We start from the raw sequence: 25,752 nt of genomic DNA, 5'->3' as shown, positions 1-25,752 counted from the left end.
AGGCCATTTTTGTGTCCAAAAATAGAGGCCATTTTTGTGTCCAAAAATAGAGGCCATTTTTGTGTCCAAAAATAGAGGCCATTTTTGTGTCCAAAAATAGAGGCCATTTTTGTGTCCAAAAATAGAGGCAATTTTTGTGTCCAAAAATAGAGGCCATTTTTGTGTCTAAAAATAGAGGCCATTTTTGTGTCCAAAAATAGAGGCCATTTTTGTGTCCAAAAATAGAGGCCATTTTTGTGTCCAAAAATAGAGGCAATTTTTGGGTCCAAAAAAAGAGGCAATTTTTGTGTCCAAAAATAGAGGCAATTTTTGGGTCCAAAAATAGAGGCAATTTTTGTGTCCAAAAATAGAGGCCACTTCTGTGTCCAAAAATAGAGGCAGTTTTTGTATCCAAAAATAGAGGCCATTTTTGTGTCCAAAAATAGAGGCAATTTTTGTGTCCAAAAATAGAGGCCACTTTTGTGTCCAAAAATAGAGGCAATTTTTGTGTCCAAAAATAGAGGCCACTTTTGTGTCCAAAAATAGAGGCCATTTTTGTGTCCAAAAATAGAGGCCATTTTTGTGTCCAAAAATAGAGGCCATTTTTGTGTCCAAAAATAGAGGCCATTTTTGTGTGCAATAATAGAGGCCATTTTTGTGTCCAAAAATAGAGGCCATTTTTTTGTCCAAAAATAGAGGCAATTTTTGTGTCTGTTTTTTTCCCAAAAATAGAGGCCATTTTTGTGTCCAAAAATAGAGGCCATTTTTGTGTCCAAAAATAGAGGCCATTTTTGTGTCCAAAAATAGAGGCCATTTTTGTGTCCAAAAATAGAGGCCATTTTTGTGTCCAAAAATAGAGGCAATTTTTGTGTCCAAAAATAGAGGCCATTTTTGTGTCCAAAAATAGAGGCCATTTTTGTGTCCAAAAATAGAGGCCATTTTTGTGTCCAAAAATAGAGGCCATTTTTGTGTCCAAAAATAGAGGCCATTTTTGTGTCCAAAAATAGAGGCCATTTTTGTGTGCAATAATAGAGGCCATTTTTGTGTCCAAAAATAGAGGCCATTTTTTTGTCCAAAAATAGAGGCAATTTTTGTGTCTGTTTTTTTCCCAAAAATAGAGGCCATTTTTGTGTCCAAAAATAGAGGCCATTTTTGTGTCCAAAAATAGAGGCCATTTTTGTATCCAAAAATAGAGGCCATTTTTGTGTCTAAAAATAGAGGCCATTTTTGTGTCTAAAAATAGAGGCCATTTTTGTGTCCAAAAATAGAGGCCATTTTTGTGTCCAAAAATAGAGGCAATTTTTGGGTCCAAAAAAAGAGGCAATTTTTGTGTCCAAAAATAGAGGCAATTTTTGGGTCCAAAAATAGAGGCAATTTTTGTGTCCAAAAATAGAGGCCACTTCTGTGTCCAAAAATAGAGGCAATTTTTGTATCCAAAAATAGAGGCCATTTTTGTGTCCAAAAATAGAGGCAATTTTTGTGTCCAAAAATAGAGGCCACTTTTGTGTCCAAAAATAGAGGCAATTTTTGTGTCCAAAAATAGAGGCCACTTTTGTGTCCAAAAATAGAGGCCATTTTTGTGTCCAAAAATAGAGGCCATTTTTGTGTCCAAAAATAGAGGCCATTTTTGTGTCCAAAAATAGAGGCCATTTTTGTGTCCAAAAATAGAGGCCATTTTTGTGTCCAAAAATAGAGGCCATTTTTGTGTCCAAAAATAGAGGCCATTTTTGTGTCCAAAAATAGAGGCCATTTTTGTGTCCAAAAATAGAGGCCATTTTTGTGTCCAAAAATAGAGGCCATTTTTGTGTCCAAAAATAGAGGCAATTTTTGGGTCCAAAAAAAGAGGCAATTTTTGTGTCCAAAAATAGAGGCAATTTTTGGGTCCAAAAATAGAGGCAATTTTTGTGTCCAAAAATAGAGGCCACTTTTGTGTCCAAAAATAGAGGCAATTTTTGTATCCAAAAATAGAGGCCATTTTTGTGTCCAAAAATAGAGGCAATTTTTGTGTCCAAAAATAGAGGCCACTTTTGTGTCCAAAAATAGAGGCAATTTTTGTGTCCAAAAATAGAGGCCACTTTTGTGTCCAAAAATAGAGGCAATTTTTGTGTCCAAAAATAGAGGCCATTTTTGTGTCCAAAAATAGAGGCCATTTTTGTGTCCAAAAATAGAGTCAATTTTTGTGTCCAAAAATAGAGGCCATTTTTTTGTCTGTTATTTGCCCAAAAATAGAGGCAATTTTTGTGTCCAAAAATAGAGGCAATTTTTGTGTCCAAAAATAGAGGCCATTTTTTTGTCTGTTATTTGCCCAAAAATAGAGGCAATTTTTGTGTCCAAAAATAGAGGCAATTTTTGGGTCCAAAAATAGAGGCAATTTTTGTGTCCAAAAACAGAGGCCACTTCTGTGTCCAAAAATAGAGGCAATTTTTGTATCCAAAAATAGAGGCCATTTTTGTGTCCAAAAATAGAGGCAATTTTTGTGTCCAAAAATAGAGGCCACTTTTGTGTCCAAAAATAGAGGCAATTTTTGTGTCCAAAAATAGAGGCCACTTTTGTGTCCAAAAATAGAGGCCATTTTTGTGTCCAAAAATAGAGGCCATTTTTGTGTCCAAAAATAGAGGCCATTTTTGTGTCCAAAAATAGAGGCCATTTTTGTGTCCAAAAATAGAGGCCATTTTTGTGTCCAAAAATAGAGGCCATTTTTGTGTGCAATAATAGAGGCCATTTTTGTGTCCAAAAATAGAGGCCATTTTTTTGTCCAAAAATAGAGGCAATTTTTGTGTCTGTTTTTTTCCCAAAAATAGAGGCCATTTTTGTGTCCAAAAATAGAGGCCATTTTTGTGTCCAAAAATAGAGGCCATTTTTGTGTCCAAAAATAGAGGCCATTTTTGTGTCCAAAAATAGAGGCCATTTTTGTGTCCAAAAATAGAGGCCATTTTTGTGTCCAAAAATAGAGGCCATTTTTGTGTCCAAAAATAGAGGCCATTTTTGTGTCCAAAAATAGAGGCCATTTTTGTGTCCAAAAATAGAGGCAATTTTTGGGTCCAAAAATAGAGGCCATTTTTGTGTCTAAAAATAGAGGCCATTTTTGTGTCCAAAAATAGAGGCCATTTTTGTGTCCAAAAATAGAGGCCATTTTTGTGTCCAAAAATAGAGGCCATTTTTGTGTCCAAAAATAGAGGCCATTTTTGTGTCCAAAAATAGAGGCCATTTTTGTGTCCAAAAATAGAGGCAATTTTTGTGTCCAAAAATAGAGGCCATTTTTGTGTCTAAAAATAGAGGCCATTTTTGTGTCCAAAAATAGAGGCCATTTTTGTGTCCAAAAATAGAGGCCATTTTTGTGTCCAAAAATAGAGGCAATTTTTGGGTCCAAAAAAAGAGGCAATTTTTGTGTCCAAAAATAGAGGCAATTTTTGGGTCCAAAAATAGAGGCAATTTTTGTGTCCAAAAATAGAGGCCACTTCTGTGTCCAAAAATAGAGGCAGTTTTTGTATCCAAAAATAGAGGCCATTTTTGTGTCCAAAAATAGAGGCAATTTTTGTGTCCAAAAATAGAGGCCACTTTTGTGTCCAAAAATAGAGGCAATTTTTGTGTCCAAAAATAGAGGCCATTTTTGTGTCCAAAAATAGAGGCCATTTTTGTGTCCAAAAATAGAGGCCATTTTTGTGTCCAAAAATAGAGGCCATTTTTGTGTCCAAAAATAGAGGCCATTTTTGTGTGCAATAATAGAGGCCATTTTTGTGTCCAAAAATAGAGGCCATTTTTGTGTCCAAAAATAGAGGCCATTTTTGTGTCCAAAAATAGAGGCCATTTTTGTGTCCAAAAATAGAGGCCATTTTTGTGTCCAAAAATAGAGGCAATTTTTGGGTCCAAAAATAGAGGCCATTTTTGTGTCTAAAAATAGAGGCCATTTTTGTGTCCAAAAATAGAGGCCATTTTTGTGTCCAAAAATAGAGGCCATTTTTGTGTCCAAAAATAGAGGCCATTTTTGTGTCCAAAAATAGAGGCCATTTTTGTGTCCAAAAATAGAGGCCATTTTTGTGTCCAAAAATAGAGGCAATTTTTGTGTCCAAAAATAGAGGCCATTTTTGTGTCTAAAAATAGAGGCCATTTTTGTGTCCAAAAATAGAGGCCATTTTTGTGTCCAAAAATAGAGGCCATTTTTGTGTCCAAAAATAGAGGCAATTTTTGGGTCCAAAAAAAGAGGCAATTTTTGTGTCCAAAAATAGAGGCAATTTTTGGGTCCAAAAATAGAGGCAATTTTTGTGTCCAAAAATAGAGGCCACTTCTGTGTCCAAAAATAGAGGCAGTTTTTGTATCCAAAAATAGAGGCCATTTTTGTGTCCAAAAATAGAGGCAATTTTTGTGTCCAAAAATAGAGGCCACTTTTGTGTCCAAAAATAGAGGCAATTTTTGTGTCCAAAAATAGAGGCCATTTTTGTGTCCAAAAATAGAGGCCATTTTTGTGTCCAAAAATAGAGGCCATTTTTGTGTCCAAAAATAGAGGCCATTTTTGTGTCCAAAAATAGAGGCCATTTTTGTGTGCAATAATAGAGGCCATTTTTGTGTCCAAAAATAGAGGCCATTTTTTTGTCCAAAAATAGAGGCAATTTTTGTGTCTGTTTTTTTCCCAAAAATAGAGGCCATTTTTGTGTCCAAAAATAGAGGCCATTTTTGTGTCTGTTTTTTTCCCAAAAATAGAGGCCATTTTTGTGTCCAAAAATAGAGGCCATTTTTGTGTCCAAAAATAGAGGCCATTTTTGTGTCCAAAAATAGAGGCCATTTTTGTGTCCAAAAATAGAGGCAATTTTTGTGTCCAAAAATAGAGGCCATTTTTGTGTCCAAAAATAGAGGCCATTTTTGTGTCCAAAAATAGAGGCCATTTTTGTGTCCAAAAATAGAGGCCATTTTTGTGTCCAAAAATAGAGGCCATTTTTGTGTCCAAAAATAGAGGCCATTTTTGTGTGCAATAATAGAGGCCATTTTTGTGTCCAAAAATAGAGGCCATTTTTTTGTCCAAAAATAGAGGCAATTTTTGTGTCTGTTTTTTTCCCAAAAATAGAGGCCATTTTTGTGTCCAAAAATAGAGGCCATTTTTGTGTCCAAAAATAGAGGCCATTTTTGTTTCCAAAAATAGAGGCCATTTTTGTGTCTAAAAATAGAGGCCATTTTTGTGTCTAAAAATAGAGGCCATTTTTGTGTCCAAAAATAGAGGCCATTTTTGTGTCCAAAAATAGAGGCAATTTTTGGGTCCAAAAAAAGAGGCAATTTTTGTGTCCAAAAATAGAGGCAATTTTTGGGTCCAAAAATAGAGGCAATTTTTGTGTCCAAAAATAGAGGCCACTTCTGTGTCCAAAAATAGAGGCAATTTTTGTATCCAAAAATAGAGGCCATTTTTGTGTCCAAAAATAGAGGCAATTTTTGTGTCCAAAAATAGAGGCCACTTTTGTGTCCAAAAATAGAGGCAATTTTTGTGTCCAAAAATAGAGGCCACTTTTGTGTCCAAAAATAGAGGCCATTTTTGTGTCCAAAAATAGAGGCCATTTTTGTGTCCAAAAATAGAGGCCATTTTTGTGTCCAAAAATAGAGGCCATTTTTGTGTCCAAAAATAGAGGCCATTTTTGTGTCCAAAAATAGAGGCCATTTTTGTGTCCAAAAATAGAGGCCATTTTTGTGTCCAAAAATAGAGGCCATTTTTGTGTCCAAAAATAGAGGCCATTTTTGTGTCCAAAAATAGAGGCCATTTTTGTGTCCAAAAATAGAGGCAATTTTTGGGTCCAAAAAAAGAGGCAATTTTTGTGTCCAAAAATAGAGGCAATTTTTGGGTCCAAAAATAGAGGCAATTTTTGGGTCCAAAAATAGAGGCAATTTTTGTGTCCAAAAATAGAGGCCACTTTTGTGTCCAAAAATAGAGGCAATTTTTGTATCCAAAAATAGAGGCCATTTTTGTGTCCAAAAATAGAGGCAATTTTTGTGTCCAAAAATAGAGGCCACTTTTGTGTCCAAAAATAGAGGCAATTTTTGTGTCCAAAAATAGAGGCCACTTTTGTGTCCAAAAATAGAGGCAATTTTTGTGTCCAAAAATAAAGGCAATTTTTGTGTCCAAAAATAGAGGCAATTTTTGTGTCCAAAAATAGAGGCGATTTTTGTGTCCTAAAATAGAGGCCGCTTTTGTGTCGAAAAATAGAGGCAATTTTTGTGTCCAAAAATAGAGGCAATTTTTGTGTCCAAAAATAGAGGCCACTTTTGTGTCCAAAAATAGAGGCCATTTTTTTTTCCAAAAATAGAGGCCATTTTTGTGTCCAAAAATAGAGGCCATTTTTGTGTCCAAAAATAGAGGCCATTTTTGTGTCCAAAAATAGAGGCCATTTTTGTGTCTGTTTTTTGCCCAAAAATAGAGGCAATTTTTGTGTCCAAAAATAGAGGCCACTTTTGTGTCCAAAAATAGAGGCCATTTTTGTTTCCAAAAATAGAGGCCACTTTTGTGTCCAAAAATAGAGGCAATTTTTGTGACCAAAAATTAAGGCAATTTTTGTGTCCAAAAATAGAGGCAATTTTTGTGTCCAAAAATAGAGGCCATTTTTGTGTCCAAAAATATAGGCCATTTTTGTGTCCAAAAATAGAGGCCATTTTTGTGTCCAAAAATAGAGGCCATTTTTGTGTCCAAAAATAGAGGCCATTTTTGTGTCTGTTTTTTGCCCAAAAATAGAGGCAATTTTTGTGTCCAAAAATAGAGGCCATTTTTGTGTCCAAAAATAGAGGCCATTTTTGTGTCCAAAAATAGAGGCCATTTTTGTGTCCAAAAATAGAGGCCATTTTTGTGTCCAAAAATAGAGGCCATTTTTGTGTGCAATAATAGAGGCCATTTTTGTGTCCAAAAATAGAGGCCATTTTTTTGTCCAAAAATAGAGGCAATTTTTGTTTCTGTTTTTTTCCCAAAAATAGAGGCCATTTTTGTGTCCAAAAATAGAGGCCATTTTTGTGTCCAAAAATAGAGGCCATTTTTGTGTCCAAAAATAGAGGCCATTTTTGTGTCCAAAAATAGAGGCCATTTTTGTGTCCAAAAATAGAGGCCATTTTTGTGTCTGTTTTTTGCCCAAAAATAGAGGCAATTTTTGTGTCCAAAAATAGAGGCCACTTTTGTGTCCAAAAATAGAGTCAATTTTTGTGTCCAAAAATAGAGGCCATTTTTGTGTCCAAAAATAGAGGCCATTTTTGTGTCCAAAAATAGAGGCCATTTTTGTGTCCAAAAATAGAGGCCATTTTTGTGTCCAAAAATAGAGGCCATTTTTGTGTGCAATAATAGAGGCCATTTTTGTGTCCAAAAATAGAGGCCATTTTTTTGTCCAAAAATAGAGGCAATTTTTGTGTCTGTTTTTTTCCCAAAAATAGAGGCCATTTTTGTGTCCAAAAATAGAGGCCATTTTTGTGTCCAAAAATAGAGGCCATTTTTGTGTCCAAAAATAGAGGCCATTTTTGTGTCCAAAAATAGAGGCCATTTTTGTGTCCAAAAATAGAGGCCATTTTTGTGTCCAAAAATAGAGGCCATTTTTGTGTCTGTTTTTTGCCCAAAAATAGAGGCAATTTTTGTGTCCAAAAATAGAGGCCACTTTTGTGTCCAAAAATAGAGGCCATTTTTGTTTCCAAAAATAGAGGCCACTTTTGTGTCCAAAAATAGAGGCAATTTTTGTGACCAAAAATTAAGGCAATTTTTGTGTCCAAAAATAGAGGCAATTTTTGTGTCCAAAAATAGAGGCCATTTTTGTGTCCAAAAATATAGGCCATTTTTGTGTCCAAAAATATAGGCAATTTTTGTGTCCAAAAATAGAGGCCATTTTTGTGTCCAAAAATAGAGGCCATTTTTGTGTCCAAAAATAGAGGCCATTTTTGTGTCCAAAAATAGAGGCCATTTTTGTGTCCAAAAATAGAGGCCATTTTTGTGTCCAAAAATAGAGGCCATTTTTGTGTCTGTTTTTTGCCCAAAAATAGAGGCAATTTTTGTGTCCAAAAATAGAGGCCACTTTTGTGTCCAAAAATAGAGTCAATTTTTGTGTCCAAAAATAGAGGCCATTTTTGTGTCCAAAAATAGAGGCCATTTTTGTGTCCAAAAATAGAGGCCATTTTTGTGTCCAAAAATAGAGGCCATTTTTGTGTCCAAAAATAGAGGCCATTTTTGTGTGCAATAATAGAGGCCATTTTTGTGTCCAAAAATAGAGGCCATTTTTTTGTCCAAAAATAGAGGCAATTTTTGTTTCTGTTTTTTTCCCAAAAATAGAGGCCATTTTTGTGTCCAAAAATAGAGGCCATTTTTGTGTCCAAAAATAGAGGCCATTTTTGTGTCCAAAAATAGAGGCCATTTTTGTGTCCAAAAATAGAGGCCATTTTTGTGTCCAAAAATAGAGGCCATTTTTGTGTCCAAAAATAGAGGCCATTTTTGTGTCCAAAAATAGAGGCCATTTTTGTGTCCAAAAATAGAGGCAATTTTTGGGTCCAAAAATAGAGGCCATTTTTGTGTCTGTTTTTTGCCCAAAAATAGAGGCAATTTTTGTGTCCAAAAATAGAGGCCACTTTTGTGTCCAAAAATAGAGGCCACTTTTGTGTCCAAAAATAGAGGCAATTTTTGTGTCCAAAAATAGAGGCCATTTTTGTGTCCAAAAATAGAGGCCATTTTTGTGTCCAAAAATAGAGGCCATTTTTGTGTCCAAAAATAGAGGCCATTTTTGTGTCTGTTTTTTGCCCAAAAATAGAGGCAATTTTTGTTTCCAAAAATAGAGGCCACTTTTGTGTCCAAAAATAGAGGCAATTTTTGTGACCAAAAATTAAGGCAATTTTTGTGTCCAAAAATAGAGGCAATTTTTGTGTCCAAAAATAGAGGCCATTTTTGTGTCCAAAAATATAGGCCATTTTTGTGTCCAAAAATATAGGCAATTTTTGTGTCCAAAAATAGAGGCCATTTTTGTGTCCAAAAATAGAGGCCATTTTTGTGTCCAAAAATAGAGGCCATTTTTGTGTCCAAAAATAGAGGCCATTTTTGTGTCTGTTTTTTGCCCAAAAATAGAGGCAATTTTTGTGTCCAAAAATAGAGGCCACTTTTGTGTCCAAAAATAGAGTCAATTTTTGTGTCCAAAAATAGAGGCCATTTTTGTGTCCAAAAATAGAGGCCATTTTTGTGTCCAAAAATAGAGGCCATTTTTGTGTCCAAAAATAGAGGCCATTTTTGTGTGCAATAATAGAGGCCATTTTTGTGTCCAAAAATAGAGGCCATTTTTTTGTCCCAAAATAGAGGCAATTTTTGTTTCTGTTTTTTTCCCAAAAATAGAGGCCATTTTTGTGTCCAAAAATAGAGGCCATTTTTGTGTCCAAAAATAGAGGCCATTTTTGTGTCCAAAAATAGAGGCCATTTTTGTGTCCAAAAATAGAGGCCATTTTTGTGTCCAAAAATAGAGGCCATTTTTGTGTCCAAAAATAGAGGCAATTTTTGGGTCCAAAAATAGAGGCCATTTTTGTGTCTGTTTTTTGCCCAAAAATAGAGGCAATTTTTGTGTCCAAAAATAGAGGCCACTTTTGTGTCCAAAAATAGAGTCAATTTTTGTGTCCAAAAATAGAGGCCATTTTTGTGTCCAAAAATAGAGGCCATTTTTGTGTCCAAAAATAGAGGCCATTTTTGTGTCCAAAAATAGAGGCCATTTTTGTGTCCAAAAATAGAGGCCATTTTTGTGTGCAATAATAGAGGCCATTTTTGTGTCCAAAAATAGAGGCCATTTTTTTGTCCAAAAATAGAGGCAATTTTTGTGTCTGTTTTTTTCCCAAAAATAGAGGCCATTTTTGTGTCCAAAAATAGAGGCCATTTTTGTGTCCAAAAATAGAGGCCATTTTTGTGTCCAAAAATAGAGGCCATTTTTGTGTCCAAAAATAGAGGCCATTTTTGTGTCCAAAAATAGAGGCCATTTTTGTGTCCAAAAATAGAGGCCATTTTTGTGTCCAAAAATAGAGGCCATTTTTGTGTCCAAAAATAGAGGCCATTTTTGTGTCCAAAATTAGAGGCCATTTTTGTGTCTGTTTTTTGCCCAAAAATAGAGGCAATTTTTGTGTCCAAAAATAGAGGCCACTTTTGTGTCCAAAAATAGAGTCAATTTTTGTGTCCAAAAATAGAGGCCATTTTTGTGTCCAAAAATAGAGGCCATTTTTGTGTCCAAAAATAGAGGCCATTTTTGTGTCCAAAAATAGAGGCCATTTTTGTGTCCAAAAATAGAGGCCATTTTTGTGTGCAATAATAGAGGCCATTTTTGTGTCCAAAAATAGAGGCAATTTTTGTGTCCAAAAATAGAGGCCACTTTTGTGTCCAAAAATAGAGGCCATTTTTGTTTCCAAAAATAGAGGCCACTTTTGTGTCCAAAAATAGAGGCAATTTTTGTGACCAAAAATTAAGGCAATTTTTGTGTCCAAAAATAGAGGACATTTTTGTGTCCAAAAATAGAGGCCATTTTTGTGTCTGTTTTTTGCCCAAAAATAGAGGCAATTTTTGTGTCCAAAAATATAGGCCATTTTTGTGTCCAAAAATATAGGCCATTTTTGTGTCCAAAAATATAGGCAATTTTTGTGTCCAAAAATAGAGGCCATTTTTGTGTCCAAAAATAGAGGCCATTTTTGTGTCCAAAAATAGAGGCCATTTTTGTGTCCAAAAATAGAGGCCACTTTTGTGTCCAAAAATAGAGGCAATTTTTGTGACCAAAAATTAAGGCAATTTTTGTGTCCAAAAATAGAGGCAATTTTTGTGTCCAAAAATATAGGCCATTTTTGTGTCCAAAAATATAGGCAATTTTTGTGTCCAAAAATAGAGGCCATTTTTGTGTCCAAAAATAGAGGCCATTTTTGTGTCCAAAAATAGAGGCCATTTTTGTGTCCAAAATTAGAGGCCATTTTTGTGTCTGTTTTTTGCCCAAAAATAGAGGCAATTTTTGTGTCCAAAAATAGAGGCCACTTTTGTGTCCAAAAATAGAGTCAATTTTTGTGTCCAAAAATAGAGGCCATTTTTGTGTCCAAAAATAGAGGCCATTTTTGTGTCCAAAAATAGAGGCCATTTTTGTGTCCAAAAATAGAGGCCATTTTTGTGTCCAAAAATAGAGGCCATTTTTGTGTGCAATAATAGAGGCCATTTTTGTGTCCAAAAATAGAGGCAATTTTTGTGTCCAAAAATAGAGGCCACTTTTGTGTCCAAAAATAGAGGCCATTTTTGTTTCCAAAAATAGAGGCCACTTTTGTGTCCAAAAATAGAGGCAATTTTTGTGACCAAAAATTAAGGCAATTTTTGTGTCCAAAAATAGAGGCCATTTTTGTGTCCAAAAATAGAGGCCATTTTTGTGTCTGTTTTTTGCCCAAAAATAGAGGCAATTTTTGTGTCCAAAAATATAGGCCATTTTTGTGTCCAAAAATATAGGCCATTTTTGTGTCCAAAAATATAGGCCATTTTTGTGTCCAAAAATATAGGCAATTTTTGTGTCCAAAAATAGAGGCCATTTTTGTGTCCAAAAATAGAGGCCATTTTTGTGTCCAAAAATAGAGGCCATTTTTGTGTCCAAAAATAGAGGCCACTTTTGTGTCCAAAAATAGAGGCAATTTTTGTGACCAAAAATTAAGGCAATTTTTGTGTCCAAAAATAGAGGCAATTTTTGTGTCCAAAAATATAGGCCATTTTTGTGTCCAAAAATATAGGCAATTTTTGTGTCCAAAAATAGAGGCCATTTTTGTGTCCAAAAATAGAGGCCACTTTTGTGTCCAAAAATAGAGGCAATTTTTGTGACCAAAAATTAAGGCAATTTTTGTGTCCAAAAATAGAGGCAATTTTTGTGTCCAAAAATAGAGGCAATTTTTGTGTCCAAAAATATAGGCAATTTTTGTGTCCAAAAATAGAGGCCATTTTTGTGTCCAAAAATAGAGGCCATTTTTGTGTCCAAAAATAGAGGCCATTTTTGTGTCCAAAAATAGAGGCCATTTTTGTGTCCAAAAATAGAGGCAATTTTTGTGTCCAAAAATAGAGGCAATTTTTGGGTCCAAAAATAGAGGCAATTTTTGTGACCAAAAATTAAGGCCATTTTTGTGTCCAAAAATAGAGGCAATTTTTGTGTCCAAAAATAGAGGCAATTTTTGGGTCCAAAAATAGAGGCAATTTTTGTGACCAAAAATTAAGGCAATTTTTGTGTCCAAAAATAGAGGCAATTTTTGTGTCCAAAAATAGAGGCCATTTTTGTGTCCAAAAATAGAGGCCATTTTTGTGTCCAAAAATAGAGGCCATTTTTGTGTCCAAAAATAGAGGCCATTTTTGTGTGCAATAATAGAGGCCATTTTTGTGTCCAAAAATAGAGGCAATTTTTGTGTCCAAAAATAGAGGCCACTTTTGTGTCCAAAAATAGAGGCCATTTTTGTTTCCAAAAATAGAGGCCACTTTTGTGTCCAAAAATAGAGGCAATTTTTGTGACCAAAAATTAAGGCAATTTTTGTGTCCAAAAATAGAGGACATTTTTGTGTCCAAAAATAGAGGCCATTTTTGTGTCTGTTTTTTGCCCAAAAATAGAGGCAATTTTTGTGTCCAAAAATATAGGCCATTTTTGTGTCCAAAAATATAGGCCATTTTTGTGTCCAAAAATATAGGCAATTTTTGTGTCCAAAAATAGAGGCCATTTTTGTGTCCAAAAATAGAGGCCATTTTTGTGTCCAAAAATAGAGGCCATTTTTGTGTCCAAAAATAGAGGCCACTTTTGTGTCCAAAAATAGAGGCAATTTTTGTGACCAAAAATTAAGGCAATTTTTGTGTCCAAAAATAGAGGCAATTTTTGTGTCCAAAAATATAGGCCATTTTTGTGTCCAAAAATATAGGCAATTTTTGTGTCCAAAAATAGAGGCCATTTTTGTGTCCAAAAATAGAGGCCACTTTTGTGTCCAAAAATAGAGGCAATTTTTGTGACCAAAAATTAAGGCAATTTTTGTGTCCAAAAATAGAGGCAATTTTTGTGTCCAAAAATAGAGGCCATTTTTGTGTCCAAAAATATAGGCAATTTTTGTGTCCAAAAATAGAGGCCATTTTTGTGTCCAAAAATAGAGGCCATTTTTGTGTCCAAAAATAGAGGCCATTTTTGTGTCCAAAAATAGAGGCCATTTTTGTGTCCAAAAATAGAGGCAATTTTTGTGTCCAAAAATAGAGGCCATTTTTGTGTCCAAAAATAGAGGCAATTTTTGTGTCCAAAAATAGAGGCAATTTTTGGGTCCAAAAATAGAGGCAATTTTTGTGACCAAAAATTAAGGCAATTTTTGTGTCCAAAAATAGAGGCAATTTTTGTGTCCAAAAATAGAGGCAATTTTTGTGTCCAAAAAACGAGGCAATTTTTGTGTCCAAAAATAGAGGCAATTTTTGTGTCCAAAAATAGAGGCCATTTTTGTGTCTGTTTTTTGCCCAAAAATAGAGGCCATTTTTGTGTCTGTTTTTTGCCCAAAAATAGAGGCCATTTTTGTGTCCAAAAATAGAGGCAATTTTTGTGTCCAAAAATAGAGGAAATTTTTGTGTCCAAAAATAGAGGCAATTTTTGTGTCCAAAAATAGAGGCCATTTTTGTGTCTGTTGTTTGCCCAAAAATAGAGGCCATTTTTGTGTCTGTTTTTTGCCCAAAAATAGAGGCCACTTTTGTGTCCAAAAATAGAGGCAATTTTTGTGACCAAAAATTAAGGCAATTTTTGTGTCCAAAAATAGAGGCAATTTTTGTGTCCAAAAATATAGGCCATTTTTGTGTCCAAAAATATAGGCAATTTTTGTGTCCAAAAATAGAGGCCATTTTTGTGTCCAAAAATAGAGGCCACTTTTGTGTCCAAAAATAGAGGCAATTTTTGTGACCAAAAATAGAGGCAATTTTTGTGTCCAAAAATAGAGGCCATTTTTGTGTCCAAAAATAGAGGCCATTTTTGTGTCCAAAAATAGAGGCCATTTTTGTGTCCAAAAATAGAGGCCATTTTTGTGTGCAATAATAGAGGCCATTTTTGTGTCCAAAAATAGAGGCAATTTTTGTGTCCAAAAATAGAGGCCACTTTTGTGTCCAAAAATAGAGGCCATTTTTGTTTCCAAAAATAGAGGCCACTTTTGTGTCCAAAAATAGAGGCAATTTTTGTGACCAAAAATTAAGGCAATTTTTGTGTCCAAAAATAGAGGACATTTTTGTGTCCAAAAATAGAGGCCATTTTTGTGTCTGTTTTTTGCCCAAAAATAGAGGCAATTTTTGTGTCCAAAAATATAGGCCATTTTTGTGTCCAAAAATATAGGCCATTTTTGTGTCCAAAAATATAGGCAATTTTTGTGTCCAAAAATAGAGGCCATTTTTGTGTCCAAAAATAGAGGCCATTTTTGTGTCCAAAAATAGAGGCCATTTTTGTGTCCAAAAATAGAGGCCACTTTTGTGTCCAAAAATAGAGGCAATTTTTGTGACCAAAAATTAAGGCAATTTTTGTGTCCAAAAATAGAGGCAATTTTTGTGTCCAAAAATATAGGCCATTTTTGTGTCCAAAAATATAGGCAATTTTTGTGTCCAAAAATAGAGGCCATTTTTGTGTCCAAAAATAGAGGCCACTTTTGTGTCCAAAAATAGAGGCAATTTTTGTGACCAAAAATTAAGGCAATTTTTGTGTCCAAAAATAGAGGCAATTTTTGTGTCCAAAAATAGAGGCCATTTTTGTGTCCAAAAATATAGGCAATTTTTGTGTCCAAAAATAGAGGCCATTTTTGTGTCCAAAAATAGAGGCCATTTTTGTGTCCAAAAATAGAGGCCATTTTTGTGTCCAAAAATAGAGGCCATTTTTGTGTCCAAAAATAGAGGCAATTTTTGTGTCCCAAAATAGAGGCAATTTTTGTGTCCAAAAATAGAGGCCACTTTTGTGTCCAAAAATAGAGGCAATTTTTGTGTCTGTTGTTTGCCCAAAAATAGAGGCCATTTTTGTGTCTGTTTTTTGCCCAAAAATAGAGGCCATTTTTGTGTCTGTTTTTTGCCCAAAAATAGAGGCAATTTTTGTGTCCAAAAATATAGGCCATTTTTGTGTCCAAAAATATAGGCCATTTTTGTGTCCAAAAATATAGGCACTTTTTGTGTCCAAAAATAGAGGCCATTTTTGTGTCCAAAAATAGAGGCCATTTTTGTGTCCAAAAATAGAGGCCATTTTTGTGTCCAAAAATAGAGGCCACTTTTGTGTCCAAAAATAGAGGCAATTTTTGTGACCAAAAATTAAGGCAATTTTTGTGTCCAAAAATAGAGGCCATTTTTGTGTCCAAAAATAGAGGCCATTTTTGTGTCCAAAAATAGAGGCCATTTTTGTGTCCAAAAATAGAGGCAATTTTTGTGTCCAAAAATAGAGGCCATTTTTGTGTCCAAAAATAGAGGCAATTTTTGTGTCCAAAAATAGAGGCAATTTTTGGGTCCAAAAATAGAGGCAATTTTTGTGACCAAAAATTAAGGCAATTTTTGTGTCCAAAAATAGAGGCAATTTTTGTGTCCAAAAATAGAGGCAATTTTTGTGTCCAAAAAACGAGGCAATTTTTGTGTCCAAAAATAGAGGCAATTTTTGTGTCCAAAAATAGAGGCCATTTTTGTGTCTGTTTTTTGCCCAAAAATAGAGGCCATTTTTGTGTCTGTTTTTTGCCCAAAAATAGAGGCCATTTTTGTGTCCAAAAATAGAGGCAATTTTTGTGTCCAAAAATAGAGGAAATTTTTGTGTCCAAAAATAGAGGCAATTTTTGTGTCCAAAAATAGAGGCCATTTTTGTGTCTGTTGTTTGCCCAAAAATAGAGGCCATTTTTGTGTCTGTTTTTTGCCCAAAAATAGAGGCCATTTTTGTGTCTGTTTTTTTACCAGAAATAGAGGCAATTTTTGTGTCTGTTTTATGCCCAAAAATAGAGGCCATTTTTGTGTCTGTTTTTTTACCAGAAATAGAGGCAATTTTTGTGTCTGTTTTATGCCCAAAAATAGAGGCAATTTTTATGTCTGTTTTTTGCCCAAAAATAGAGGGAATTTTTGTGTCTGTTTTTTGCCCAAAATTAGAGGCCATTTTTGTGTCCAAAAATAGAGGCAATTTTTGTGTCCAAAAATATAGGCCATTTTTGTGTCCAAAAATATAGGCAATTTTTGTGTCCAAAAATAGAGGCAATTTTAGTGTCCCAAAATAGAGGCAATTTTTGTGTCCAAAAATAGAGGCCACTTTTGTGTCCAAAAATAGAGGCAATTTTTGTGTCTGTTGTTTGCCCAAAAATAGAGGCCATTTTTGTGTCTGTTTTTTGCCCAAAAATAGAGGCCATTTTTGTGTCTGTTTTTTGCCCAAAAATAGAGGCAATTTTTGTGTCCAAAAATATAGGCCATTTTTGTGTCCAAAAATATAGGCCATTTTTGTGTCCAAAAATATAGGCAATTTTTGTGTCCAAAAATAGAGGCCATTTTTGTGTCCAAAAATAGAGGCCATTTTTGTGTCCAAAAATAGAGGCCATTTTTGTGTCCAAAAATAGAGGCCACTTTTGTGTCCAAAAATAGAGGCAATTTTTGTGACCAAAAATTAAGGCAATTTTTGTGTCCAAAAATAGAGGCAATTTTTGTGTCCAAAAATATAGGCCATTTTTGTGTCCAAAAATATAGGCAATTTTTGTGTCCAAAAATAGAGGCCATTTTTGTGTCCAAAAATAGAGGCCACTTTTGTGTCCAAAAATAGAGGCAATTTTTGTGACCAAAAATTAAGGCAATTTTTGTGTCCAAAAATAGAGGCAATTTTTGTGTCCAAAAATAGAGGCCATTTTTGTGTCCAAAAATATAGGCAATTTTTGTGTCCAAAAATAGAGGCCATTTTTGTGTCCAAAAATAGAGGCCATTTTTGTGTCCAAAAATAGAGGCCATTTTTGTGTCCAAAAATAGAGGCCATTTTTGTGTCCAAAAATAGAGGCAATTTTTGTGTCCAAAAATAGAGGCCATTTTTGTGTCCAAAAATAGAGGCAATTTTTGTGTCCAAAAATAGAGGCAATTTTTGGGTCCAAAAATAGAGGCAATTTTTGTGACCAAAAATTAAGGCAATTTTTGTGTCCAAAAATAGAGGCAATTTTTGTGTCCAAAAATAGAGGCAATTTTTGTGTCCAAAAAACGAGGCAATTTTTGTGTCCAAAAATAGAGGCAATTTTTGTGTCCAAAAATAGAGGCCATTTTTGTGTCTGTTTTTTGCCCAAAAATAGAGGCCATTTTTGTGTCTGTTTTTTGCCCAAAAATAGAGGCCATTTTTGTGTCCAAAAATAGAGGCAATTTTTGTGTCCAAAAATAGAGGAAATTTTTGTGTCCAAAAATAGAGGCAATTTTTGTGTCCAAAAATAGAGGCCATTTTTGTGTCTGTTGTTTGCCCAAAAATAGAGGCCATTTTTGTGTCTGTTTTTTGCCCAAAAATAGAGGCCATTTTTGTGTCTGTTTTTTTACCAGAAATAGAGGCAATTTTTGTGTCTGTTTTATGCCCAAAAATAGAGGCCATTTTTGTGTCTGTTTTTTTACCAGAAATAGAGGCAATTTTTGTGTCTGTTTTATGCCCAAAAATAGAGGCAATTTTTATGTCTGTTTTTTGCCCAAAAATAGAGGGAATTTTTGTGTCTGTTTTTTGCCCAAAATTAGAGGCCATTTTTGTGTCCAAAAATAGAGGCAATTTTAGTGTCCCAAAATAGAGGCAATTTTTGGGTCCAAAAATAGAGGCAATTTTTGTGTCCAAAAATAGAGGCCACTTTTGTGTCCAAAAATAGAGGCAATTTTTGTGTCCAAAAATAGAGGCCATTTTTGTGTCCAAAAATAGAGGCCACTTTTGTGTCCAAAAATAGAGGCAATTTTTGTGACCAAAAATTAAGGCAATTTTTGTGTCCAAAAATAGAGGCAATTTTTGTGTCCAAAAATAGAGGCCATTTTTGTGTCCAAAAATATAGGCAATTTTTGTGTCCAAAAATAGAGGCCATTTTTGTGTCCAAAAATAGAGGCCATTTTTGTGTCCAAAAATAGAGGCCATTTTTGTGTCCAAAAATAGAGGCCACTTTTGTGTCCAAAAATAGAGGCAATTTTTGTGACCAAAAATTAAGGCAATTTTTGTGTCCAAAAATAGAGGCAATTTTTGTGTCCAAAAATATAGGCCATTTTTGTGTCCAAAAATATAGGCAATTTTTGTGTCCAAAAATAGAGGCCATTTTTGTGTCCAAAAATAGAGGCCACTTTTGTGTCCAAAAATAGAGGCAATTTTTGTGACCAAAAATTAAGGCAATTTTTGTGTCCAAAAATAGAGGCAATTTTTGTGTCCAAAAATAGAGGCCATTTTTGTGTCCAAAAATAGAGGCCATTTTTGTGTCCAAAAATAAAGGCAATTTTTGTGTCCAAAAATAGAGCAATTTTTGTGTCCAAAAATAGAGGCCATTTTTGTGTCCAAAAATAGAGGCAATTTTTGTGTCTGTTTTTTGCCCAAAAATAGAGGCCATTTTTGTGTCCAAAAATAGAGGCAATTTTTGTGTCCAAAAATAGAGGCAATTTTTGTGTCCAAAAATAGAGGCAATTTTTGTGTCCAAAAATAGAGGCAATTTTTGTGTCCAAAAATAGAGGCAATTTTTGGGTCCAAAAATAGAGGCCATTTTTGTGTCTGTTTTTTGCCCAAAAATAGAGGCCATTTTTGTGTCTGTTTTTTGCCCAAAAATAGAGGCCATTTTTGTGTCCAAAAATAGAGGTAATTTTTGTGTCCAAAAATAGAGGAAATTTTTGTGTCCAAAAATAGAGGCAATTTTTGTGTCCAAAAAAACGAGGCAATTTTTGTGTCCAAAAATAGAGGCAATTTTTGTGTCCAAAAAGAGAGGCCATTTTTGTGTCTGTTTTTTGCCCAAAAATAGAGGCCATTTTTGTGTCTGTTTTTTGCCCAAAAATAGAGGCCATTTTTGTGTCCAAAAATAGAGGCAATTTTTGTGTCCAAAAATAGAGGAAATTTTTGTGTCCAAAAATAGAGGCAATTTTTGTGTCCAAAAATAGAGGCCATTTTTGTGTCTGTTGTTTGCCCAAAAATAGAGGCCATTTTTGTGTCTGTTTTTTGCCCAAAAATAGAGGCCATTTTTGTGTCCAAAAATAGAGGCAATTTTTGTGTCCAAAAATATAGGCCATTTTTGTGTCCAAAAATATAGGCAATTTTTGTGTCCAAAAATAGAGGCCATTTTTGTGTCCAAAAATAGAGGCCATTTTTGTGTCCAAAAATAGAGGCAATTTTTGGGTCCAAAAATAGAGGCAATTTTTGTGTCCAAAAATATAGGCCATTTTTGTGTCCAAAAATATAGGCAATTTTTGTGTCCAAAAATAGAGGCCATTTTTGTGTCCAAAAATAGAGGCCACTTTTGTGTCCAAAAATAGAGGCAATTTTTGTGACCAAAAATTAAGGCAATTTTTGTGTCCAAAAATAGAGGCAATTTTTGTGTCCAAAAATAGAGGCCATTTTTGTGTCCAAAAATATAGGCAATTTTTGTGTCCAAAAATAGAGGCCATTTTTGTGTCCAAAAATAGAGGCCATTTTTGTGTCCAAAAATAGAGGCCATTTTTGTGTCCAAAAATAGAGGCCATTTTTGTGTCCAAAAATAGAGGCCATTTTTGTGTCCAAAAATAGAGGCCACTTTTGTGTCCAAAAATAGAGGCAATTTTTGTGACCAAAAATTAAGGCAATTTTTGTGTCCAAAAATAGAGGCAATTTTTGTGTCCAAAAATATAGGCCATTTTTGTGTCCAAAAATATAGGCAATTTTTGTGTCCAAAAATAGAGGCCATTTTTGTGTCCAAAAATAGAGGCCACTTTTGTGTCCAAAAATAGAGGCAATTTTTGTGACCAAAAATTAAGGCAATTTTTGTGTCCAAAAATAGAGGCAATTTTTGTGTCCAAAAATAGAAGCCATTTTTGTGTCCAAAAATATAGGCAATTTTTGTGTCCAAAAATAGAGGCCATTTTTGTGTCCAAAAATAGAGGCCATTTTTGTGTCCAAAAATAGAGGCCATTTTTGTGTCCAAAAATAGAGGCCACTTTTGTGTCCAAAAATAGAGGCAATTTTTGTGACCAAAAATTAAGGCAATTTTTGTGTCCAAAAATAGAGGCAATTTTTGTGTCCAAAAATAGAGGCCATTTTTGTGTCCAAAAATAGAGGCCATTTTTGTGTCCAAAAATAGAGGCCATTTTTGTGTCCAAAAATAAAGGCAATTTTTGTGTCCAAAAATAGAGCAATTTTTGTGTCCAAAAATAGAGGCCATTTTTGTGTCCAAAAATAGAGGCAATTTTTGTGTCTGTTTTTTGCCCAAAATTAGAGGCCATTTTTGTGTCCAAAAATAGAGGCAATTTTTGTGTCCAAAAATATAGGCCATTTTTGTGTCCAAAAATATAGGCAATTTTTGTGTCCAAAAATAGAGGCCATTTTTGTGTCCAAAAATAGAGGCCATTTTTGGGTCCAAAAATAGAGGCAATTTTTGTGTCCAAAAATAGAGGCAATTTTAGTGTCCCAAAATAGAGGCAATTTTTGGGTCCAAAAATAGAGGCAATTTTTGTGTCCAAAAATAGAGGCCACTTTTGTGTCCAAAAATAGAGGCAATTTTTGTGTCCAAAAATAGAGGCCATTTTTGTGTCCAAAAATAGAGGCCACTTTTGTGTCCAAAAATAGAGGCAATTTTTGTGACCAAAAATTAAGGCAATTTTTGTGTCCAAAAATAGAGGCAATTTTTGTGTCCAAAAATAGAGGCCATTTTTGTGTCCAAAAATATAGGCAATTTTTGTGTCCAAAAATAGAGGCCATTTTTGTGTCCAAAAATAGAGACCATTTTTGTGTCCAAAAATAGAGGCCACTTTTGTGTCCAAAAATAGAGGCAATTTTTGTGACCAAAAATTAAGGCAATTTTTGTGTCCAAAAATAGAGGCAATTTTTGTGTCCAAAAATATAGGCCATTTTTGTGTCCAAAAATATAGGCAATTTTTGTGTCCAAAAATAGAGGCCATTTTTGTGTCCAAAATTAGAGGCCACTTTTGTGTCCAAAAATAGAGGCAATTTTTGTGACCAAAAATTAAGGCAATTTTTGTGTCCAAAAATAGAGGCAATTTTTGTGTCCAAAAATAGAGGCCATTTTTGTGTCCAAAAATATAGGCAATTTTTGTGTCCAAAAATAGAGGCCATTTTTGTGTCCAAAAATAGAGGCCATTTTTGTGTCCAAAAATAGAGGCCATTTTTGTGTCCAAAAATAGAGGCCATTTTTGTGTCCAAAAATAGAGGCCACTTTTGTGTCCAAAAATAGAGGCAATTTTTGTGACCAAAAATTAAGGCAATTTTTGTGTCCAAAAATAGAGGCAATTTTTGTGTCCAAAAATAGAGGCCATTTTTGTGTCCAAAAATAGAGGCCATTTTTGTGTCCAAAAATAAAGGCAATTTTTGTGTCCAAAAATAGAGCAATTTTTGTGTCCAAAAATAGAGGCCATTTTTGTGTCCAAAAATAGAGGCAATTTTTGTGTCTGTTTTTTGCCCAAAAATAGAGGCCATTTTTGTGTCCAAAAATAGAGGCAATTTTTGTGTCCAAAAATAGAGGCAATTTTTGTGTCCAAAAATAGAGGCAATTTTTGTGTCCAAAAATAGAGGCAATTTTTGTGTCCAAAAATAGAGGCAATTTTTGTGTCCAAAAATAGAGGCAATTTTTGTGTCCAAAAATAGAGGCAATTTTTATGTCCAAAAATAGAGGCCATTTTTGTGTCCAAAAATAGAGGCCATTTTTGTGTCCAAAAATAGAGGCCATTTTTGTGTTCAAAAATAGAGGCAATTTTTGGGTCCAACAATAGAGGCAATTTTTGTGTCCAAAAATAGAGGCCATTTTTGTGTCCCAAAATAGAGGCAATTTTTGTGTCCAAAAATAGAGGCCACTTTTGTGTCCAAAAATAGAGGCAATTTTTGTGTCTGTTGTTTGCCCAAAAATAGAGGCCATTTTTGTGTCTGTTTTTTGCCCAAAAATAGAGGCCATTTTTGTGTCTGTTTTTTTACCAGAAATAGAGGCAATTTTTGTGTCTGTTTTATGCCCAAAAATAGAGGCAATTTTTATGTCTGTTTTTTGCCCAAAAATAGAGGGAATTTTTGTGTCTGTTTTTTGCCCAAAATTAGAGGCCATTTTTGTGTCCAAAAATAGAGGCAATTTTAGTGTCCCAAAATAGAGGCAATTTTTGGGTCCAAAAATAGAGGCAATTTTTGTGTCCAAAAATAGAGGCCACTTTTGTGTCCAAAAATAGAGGCAATTTTTGTGTCCAAAAATAGAGGCCACTTTTGTGTCCAAAAATAGAGGCAATTTTTGTGACCAAAAATTAAGGCAATTTTTGTGTCCAAAAATAGAGGCAATTTTTGTGTCCAAAAATAGAGGCCATTTTTGTGTCCAAAAATATAGGCAATTTTTGTGTCCAAAAATAGAGGCCATTTTTGTGTCCAAAAATAGAGGCCATTTTTGTGTCCAAAAATAGAGGCCATTTTTGTGTCCAAAAATAGAGGCCACTTTTGTGTCCAAAAATAGAGGCAATTTTTGTGACCAAAAATTAAGGCAATTTTTGTGTCCAAAAATAGAGGCAATTTTTGTGTCCAAAAATAGAGGCCATTTTTGTGTCCAAAAATAGAGGCCATTTTTGTGTCCAAAAATAAAGGCAATTTTTGTGTCCAAAAATAGAGCAATTTTTGTGTCCAAAAATAGAGTCAATTTTTGTGTCCAAAAATAGAGGCCATTTTTGTGTCCAAAAATAGAGGCCATTTTTGTGTCCAAAAATAGAGGCCATTTTTGTGTCCAAAAATAGAGGCCATTTTTGTGTCCAAAAATAGAGGCCATTTTTGTGTGCAATAATAGAGGCCATTTTTGTGTCCAAAAATAGAGGCCATTTTTTTGTCCAAAAATAGAGGCAATTTTTGTTTCTGTTTTTTTCCCAAAAATAGAGGCCATTTTTGTGTCCAAAAATAGAGGCCATTTTTGTGTCCAAAAATAGAGGCCATTTTTGTGTCCAAAAATAGAGGCCATTTTTGTGTCCAAAAATAGAGGCCATTTTTGTGTCCAAAAATAGAGGCCATTTTTGTGTCCAAAAATAGAGGCCATTTTTGTGTCCAAAAATAGAGGGAATTTTTGTGTCTGTTTTTTGCCCAAAAATAGAGGCAATTTTTGTGTCCAAAAATAGAGGCCACTTTTGTGTCCAAAAATAGAGTCAATTTTTGTGTCCAAAAATAGAGGCCATTTTTGTGTCCAAAAATAGAGGCCATTTTTGTGTCCAAAAATAGAGGCCATTTTTGTGTCCAAAAATAGAGGCCATTTTTGTGTCCAAAAATAGAGGCCATTTTTGTGTGCAATAATAGAGGCCATTTTTGTGTCCAAAAATAGAGGCCATTTTTTTGTCCAAAAATAGAGGCAATTTTTGTGTCTGTTTTTTTCCCAAAAATAGAGGCCATTTTTGTGTCCAAAAATAGAGGCCATTTTTGTGTCCAAAAATAGAGGCCATTTTTGTGTCCAAAAATAGAGGCCATTTTTGTGTCCAAAAATAGAGGCCATTTTTGTGTCCAAAAATAGAGGCCATTTTTGTGTCCAAAAATAGAGGCCATTTTTGTGTCCAAAAATAGAGGCCATTTTTGTGTCCAAAAATAGAGGCCATTTTTGTGTCTGTTTTTTGCCCAAAAATAGAGGCAATTTTTGTGTCCAAAAATAGAGGCCACTTTTGTGTCCAAAAATAGAGTCAATTTTTGTGTCCAAAAATAGAGGCCATTTTTGTGTTCAAAAATAGAGGCAATTTTTGGGTCCAACAATAGAGGCAATTTTTGTGTCCAAAAATAGAGGCCATTTTTGTGTCCCAAAATAGAGGCAATTTTTGTGTCCAAAAATAGAGGCCACTTTTGTGTCCAAAAATAGAGGCAATTTTTGTGTCTGTTGTTTGCCCAAAAATAGAGGCCATTTTTGTGTCTGTTTTTTGCCCAAAAATAGAGGCCATTTTTGTGTCTGTTTTTTTACCAGAAATAGAGGCAATTTTTGTGTCTGTTTTATGCCCAAAAATAGAGGCAATTTTTATGTCTGTTTTTTGCCCAAAAATAGAGGGAATTTTTGTGTCTGTTTTTTGCCCAAAATTAGAGGCCATTTTTGTGTCCAAAAATAGAGGCAATTTTAGTGTCCCAAAATAGAGGCAATTTTTGGGTCCAAAAATAGAGGCAATTTTTGTGTCCAAAAATAGAGGCCACTTTTGTGTCCAAAAATAGAGGCAATTTTTGTGTCCAAAAATAGAGGCCACTTTTGTGTCCAAAAATAGAGGCAATTTTTGTGACCAAAAATTAAGGCAATTTTTGTGTCCAAAAATAGAGGCAATTTTTGTGTCCAAAAATAGAGGCCATTTTTGTGTCCAAAAATATAGGCAATTTTTGTGTCCAAAAATAGAGGCCATTTTTGTGTCCAAAAATAGAGGCCATTTTTGTGTCCAAAAATAGAGGCCATTTTTGTGTCCAAAAATAGAGGCCACTTTTGTGTCCAAAAATAGAGGCAATTTTTGTGACCAAAAATTAAGGCAATTTTTGTGTCCAAAAATAGAGGCAATTTTTGTGTCCAAAAATATAGGCCATTTTTGTGTCCAAAAATATAGGCAATTTTTGTGTCCAAAAATAGAGGCCATTTTTGTGTCCAAAAATAGAGGCCACTTTTGTGTCCAAAAATAGAGGCAATTTTTGTGACCAAAAATTAAGGCAATTTTTGTGTCCAAAAATAGAGGCAATTTTTGTGTCCAAAAATAGAGGCCATTTTTGTGTCCAAAAATAGAGGCCATTTTTGTGTCCAAAAATAAAGGCAATTTTTGTGTCCAAAAATAGAGTCAATTTTTGTGTCCAAAAATAGAGGCCATTTTTGTGTCCAAAAATAGAGGCCATTTTTGTGTCCAAAAATAGAGGCCATTTTTGTGTCCAAAAATAGAGGCCATTTTTGTGTCCAAAAATAGAGGCCATTTTTGTGTGCAATAATAGAGGCCATTTTTGTGTCCAAAAATAGAGGCCATTTTTTTGTCCAAAAATAGAGGCAATTTTTGTTTCTGTTTTTTTCCCAAAAATAGAGGCCATTTTTGTGTCCAAAAATAGAGGCCATTTTTGTGTCCAAAAATAGAGGCCATTTTTGTGTCCAAAAATAGAGGCCATTTTTGTGTCCAAAAATAGAGGCCATTTTTGTGTCCAAAAATAGAGGCCATTTTTGTGTCTGTTTTTTGCCCAAAAATAGAGGCAATTTTTGTGTCCAAAAATAGAGGCCACTTTTGTGTCCAAAAATAGAGTCAATTTTTGTGTCCAAAAATAGAGGCCATTTTTGTGTCCAAAAATAGAGGCCATTTTTGTGTCCAAAAATAGAGGCCATTTTTGTGTCCAAAAATAGAGGCCATTTTTGTGTCCAAAAATAGAGGCCATTTTTGTGTGCAATAATAGAGGCCATTTTTGTGTCCAAAAATAGAGGCCATTTTTTTGTCCAAAAATAGAGGCAATTTTTGTGTCTGTTTTTTTCCCAAAAATAGAGGCCATTTTTGTGTCCAAAAATAGAGGCCATTTTTGTGTCCAAAAATAGAGGCCATTTTTGTGTCCAAAAATAGAGGCCATTTTTGTGTCCAAAAATAGAGGCCATTTTTGTGTCCAAAAATAGAGGCCATTTTTGTGTCCAAAAATAGAGGCCATTTTTGTGTCCAAAAATAGAGGCCATTTTTGTGTCCAAAAATAGAGGCCATTT

This window comes from Daphnia pulicaria, chromosome 6 (genome assembly GCF_021234035.1).
Source record: "Daphnia pulicaria isolate SC F1-1A chromosome 6, SC_F0-13Bv2, whole genome shotgun sequence".
In the NCBI taxonomy this organism is placed as follows: Eukaryota; Metazoa; Arthropoda; class Branchiopoda; order Diplostraca; family Daphniidae; genus Daphnia; species Daphnia pulicaria.
Note: the sequence above shows the minus strand (reverse complement) of the source record.